At 26.6% G+C, this 5615-nt stretch overlaps 1 long non-coding RNA gene across 2 annotated transcripts; it reads left to right on the top strand.

The window, feature by feature from the left end:
* Positions 1-1846: 1846 nt before the first annotated feature.
* Positions 1847-5169, top strand: LOC112712995 (uncharacterized). 2 transcript variants are annotated; one of them, XR_011865830.1, is made up of 5 exons: positions 1847-2980; positions 3262-3460; positions 3829-4220; positions 4423-4650; positions 4795-5169. It is a non-coding gene; the product is annotated as an uncharacterized lncRNA (long non-coding RNA). The 2 variants fall into 2 exon arrangements; XR_011865829.1 differs by having other exon boundaries at positions 4339-4650.
* Positions 5170-5615: the final 446 nt, after the last annotated feature.

Genomic DNA, 5615 nt, shown 5'->3' with positions numbered 1-5615 from the left:
AAATCTAATGCTGGATACTAAATTTATGTTAGGAAAATGGTTATCAGCTACTATTTCTGAGTACTCGTGCAATTGTCCAAGCTTATCTAACCAGGAACTTCTTGATTAACCTGAAACAGGTATTGAAAGTTGAAACTAACAGTTTATTTTCAATTGTAGGTTTATTTACAATACTCCTCTAAAGTTTGGAGTTTTGAAACTCCTTTAAATTATTAACATTGTAATGTACGTTGGCGCAATATCCTAAAGAATTCCATTAATAAAAGTTTTAATGTATATTGACAAAATTATTAATTAATTAATATATTTTTTTTGTAAAACTACCAATACATTAATTATACTTTTAAAATATATTTTTAATAAAATAGCAATTATGATTATTACATAATTTTTTTTGATGACTTACTATTGAAAATTTAATATATTCTATTGGTATATAAGTTATTAAAATTATTAAATTCATTTATAAATTCTAATTAATTAATAATTTTATTTTTATTTATTTTAATTGTTTATTTGATATTATAATTTATCTCATAAAATTTGAAATTTTTAAATAAATAATTTAATTATTTTAATTATCAAAATAAATAATTTATAGCGTACTTACCAATTTACACTACGTTTATTTATTTCGTTTACATATGTATATTTTTGTCAATTTTTATATATCTTATTTACACATAAAAAATTATCTCGTTTATAGTATAAACGAGATATATGTATTTATAAATAATTAAATATAATTTTTAAAAATAATAAAAAATATTAATAATTTAAATTGGATTAAACTTTGTAACAAATTTTTTACAACCAACTTAAATAGAAAAAAATTTATATTCTATACCAATAGAATCGTGATCTTCATTAACTGTGTCATCAAATAAATCACCTATATTTAAATTATATTTCAAACTTTTATACACTCTCATATGACAAACAAAATTTGAAATATATATAATTTAAATTTAAAAATTAATATTCAAGAGAGTACATAAAAAATTTAAAAATTTTGTCATTTAAAAATTTGAAATATTATCTGAATTACACTTATGTTTTTTACAGTAGACGTGTTAACGTGTCCATATTTTCTATTATTTAAAATGGATGGTTTATCTTTTCTATTATTTAAAATCGTTTATCTTTTCTATTACTTGAAACATTCCATTTTTACAAAATTTGATCTAATTTAAATTATTAATATTTTTTATTATTTTTAAAAATTATATTTAATTATTTATAAATACATATATATTGTTTTATACTATAAATGAGATAATTTTTTATGTGTAAATAAGACATATGAAAATTGAAAAAATACACATATATAAACGAAATAAATAAATATAGTATAAATTGGTAAGTACGCTATAAATTATTTATTTTAGTAATTAAAATAATTAAATTATTATTTAAAAAATTTTAAATTTTATGAGATAAGTTATAATATCAAACAAATAATTAAAATAAATAAAAATAAAAATTATTAATTAATTAGAATTTATAAACGAATTTAATAATTTTAATAATTTATATACTAATAGAATATATTAAATTTTCAATAGTAAGTCATCAAAATAAAAAATTCTGTAATAATTATAATTGTTATTTTATTAAAAATATATTTTAAAAGTTATAATTAATGTATTGGTAGTTTTACAAAAAAAAATATTAATTAATTAATAATTTTATCAAGGATATTACGCTACATTACAATGTTAATAATGCAAAGAAATTTTAAAATTCCAAACATTAGGGGAGTATGGAATCGGTCCCCTACTAAATTTATGTTAGGAAAATGGTTATCGGCTACTATTTCTGAGTGCTCGTGCAATTGTCCAAGCTTATCTAACATGAGATTTTCTTATGAGGGTTTTGTTGGTCTTAGAATGCATGAGTAATTAAGTCCTCATCTGTTTATTTATATAGTGTTTTTCTTTAACTACCTTTCGTCTTACTTTAAACTTAGATCTATCTCTCTTTAACTGCCTTTAACTGCCTGTCTTTCAAGATTTGTTATTTGCTACAATTAAGTGATAAGTGTCGCTCTGAGCCCTGAGCTTGAGGCTAGCGGAGGAAACTTGGAACATGGACCACAGTGTATAGAGGTCAGAAAAATCATATGATATAGTATATAGTTTTGTGAGTAACAAAGATTGCAATGAGAATCTTTTATTATTTAAATTAGTTGGTAATTGTGGAGGAAATTAGATGCAGGGCAGGATTTTGAGCTTTATAAGAAAGGAAAAAAATTAAATACATATTTCAAATATTATAACAGCAGTAATCTCTATTATAATATTGATTGAATGTGACTGCAATAATCTTCTATTATTCAATGCTTCCATTATATCGACTCCACTGAAACTACTATTCAGTTATGAGTGATTGTGTAGAGCGAGAGTGGTTTTGGGATTAGGAAGTGCAATGGGCAAAGATAGTGTTTATTAGGGGGTTTATATACGGAGAGAGAGAGAGATATAGTGATTGGTGTGTGTATGTGTGATTTGAAGGTGCATGCAGGTTGGAATAATATTATAATAGTAATTAAGAAATGTGTGTGTGACTTGGAAGAAGGGGAAAAAGGGATTAAGGGTACTTCCAGGAAAGTGGCTTTGGTTTTTGTACAGTTGGTGGGTGTGGATTGTGGAGGCTTCAACATTGGAGGGTCTAACTACAATGACTCTCCACTCTCTCCATATATATCCTTCTTTCTTTCTGGCTGGCACGCTCTTTGACCATTTTGTCCTCTTCGAAATTTTCTCAACATCTTCATTCTTTTCTTTTAATTTATTTTGTTTTTGTGTGTTGCTTGCAATACATTGCATATTATATAGAGGAAATTCATTCATATTTAATATTGTCATTACAGTTATTCATCCATCATTTTCTGTTTGTTGCCTTCTTTTGCACCTTGTATTATTGATGATCACAGTTAGCATAACATCACAGAAAATAAACAAGTCTTCTACTTTAAAAGGTACTTGTCTTGTCTCGTTCATTAATTCACATTCATTTTGCTTCTTGATTACTAGTATTAACATGAGTACTTCTTTGATTAACATATGAAACGTGTCTTGAAAGTACTGAAGATTCTGATGTACATATGATATTTATTGGATCGCTAATAAGCAATAATATTTAAATAAGGTCTTTGAGCCTTAACAAGTGTAAAGGAATCTGTGTTTTCTTTTTTTTTTTTCTTTCTTTTTTACTTACATTTTAATTTCATCTTGCATCAACTTGTGTTGAACATTGCAGCGATTTTCTTTTTGATCCTACTAAATGGCCACGGGCACAAATGGAGGAGGATTTCCTAAAGCTATCACAAATGAAAAGGATTTTATATTTTGATTGTCAGGGATATTGATTTTTTTTTGCTGCAGGATCATTGTCTAGTTGATTTGTTACACGGATGGCAGGATGGAAGACTTCCTGTAGATATAACTTGTGTAATTAGGTGAAATTTCAGCATTGACATTTGCAAATTGATTTATGCTTCATTTATTTGTTTATTAGTTTTTAAGTATCTTTTTGATGTGTATTTATTTTATTAAGAAACTAAAAAATAATAATTATTTTAACCAATATTCTTAAGACAAGATAACATTGATAAGTAAATCCTTTATTACTATGCTACTATTACACGTGGACAGAGAGTGGTTAAATAAGGAAATTGATAAAATGAAAAAAAGATATAATTACTATTAAATTTCTAATTTTTAACATATATAAGTGTTATTATTTTAATTTAAAATAATTAAATATTTAAGATAATTTAACATATATGTGTTTGATTGATGATTTTTTTCTGTGTGGTTTTGGTAGGTTTTGCTTTAACACCCTTTACAGTCACTGAGGTTGTCCATGAATCCAAGCTCCTAATCAAGTTGTGTTACATCCTCACAACAAGCATCACATGCTATCATGAGCACTACAAACTACAAAGAAGTAGGTGCATGACGAAATGGTGGAGCAGAACCAGAAGCAAATTGCGCATAGAAAATCCATTGATATCTTTGGTGTTACAAGATTGGTGCTTTTGTTGCTATTAGAAAGACTAGTGTTTGAATAATAATAGGTTCAATGATTTGCATAATTGCTTTCTTATTAATAAATCTTTGTTAAATTATTTAGGCATAGATGGACTGGTAGATATGAAACTCATCTATGGGATAATAGTTGCAAGAAAGAGGGTCAGAGTAGGAAAGGAAGGCAAGGTATGAAACAACAAAGGAAACAATCTATCATAGGAAAAATCTTCACCTTCTTTAGTCATATCTCATTATTCTTTATTCTGTTTCCTTTCCATTTATACGCTTTGCTTCCTGGCTGAAGATTACTCCACTCAAATATACCATGGATCTCAGTTTATCCAGGTAAGGTACTTTACTTCGCAGTCTTACAAAACATATTTTGCAGAGGCTTTGATTGCAGAAGCAGAAGGCGACAAAGACATCGTTCGTTGCAATCCATGCTGCAATGGGAGGTGGCACTGGCATGAATCTCTTCCTTCTTCGATTCCCAACAAGATGCTTTGATGTGGGGATAAAACAGCATGCTGTTACATTTGCTGGAGGTCTAGCTTGTGAAGGTCTCAAGCCTTTCTGTGCAATTTACTCACCATTCATGCAGAAGGCTTATGACCAAGTAAGAATAATAACTCACTCACTACATTCATTACTGTTTTACAATTTCTCTATACTTTTATGATAATGATAGTCCTGTGATTCTTTATTGGTCAATACATGATTAGTTTATGTAATTGCTCAAAGAACATGTTCTGTGACACAGGTAGTGCATGATGGTAAGATTTGCAATGGATAGAGCTGGATTATTTGGTGCAAGTGGCCCTACACATTGTGGTTCTTTTGATGTCACTTTTATGGCATGTCTTCCTAACATGGTGGTGATGGCTCTTTCTGCAAGGTTCAATGCAATTTCACTCTGTGTACATGTTACTTCTAGAGAACATAGTTCTGAAGACTTTCTTTCTTTCTTTCGTGCTGGAGTGACTTTGCATTCATATTTTTATTTTGAGATTTTTATGTAATTAGAATTTTGATGATATTAAAATATTGAAATTATTGTTTTATTTTACTTTTAAAAAAAAAACAATAATAATTATGTAGAAATACCATATATATTTGGAATTATTGACGTTGAGAATTTTTTTTATATTTAAAATTATGTCTTATATTGAGAAATTATGTTATAAAAGATTTAGTTTTTAAATTTTGATATTAAAAAATAAATTTTTAATTTGAGAATATATAAATGAGATGAGATTAATGAATGTTTAGGATTTTAAATTGAGATTAATGAATAATTTGAAATTAAAAATAAATAACTACAAAGTTTGTGGAGATTTGAAAATCTCATAAAATAGTTAATTTGTGTCAAATTAAAAAGTCAATTTGTGGAGAGTTTTAAACTGCCACAAAAGTAATTTAAAACCACGTTTGATTTTTTTTTTATCTTTACTTCTTTAAGGCATTCGGCCAAGAGAAGAATTTAAGGAATTAATATTAGATAGTGATTAAAAATAATTATAGACTAGGTGTCATGTTCTGAACCTATTGAATAAGCAGTTTAAATTATAAATATCTCAAACG

The sequence above is a fragment of the Arachis hypogaea genome, chromosome 9, assembly GCF_003086295.3.
Source record: "Arachis hypogaea cultivar Tifrunner chromosome 9, arahy.Tifrunner.gnm2.J5K5, whole genome shotgun sequence".
Lineage (NCBI taxonomy): Eukaryota > Viridiplantae > Streptophyta > Magnoliopsida > Fabales > Fabaceae > Arachis > Arachis hypogaea.
Note: the sequence above shows the minus strand (reverse complement) of the source record. Positions and strands in the feature narration are given on the sequence as shown.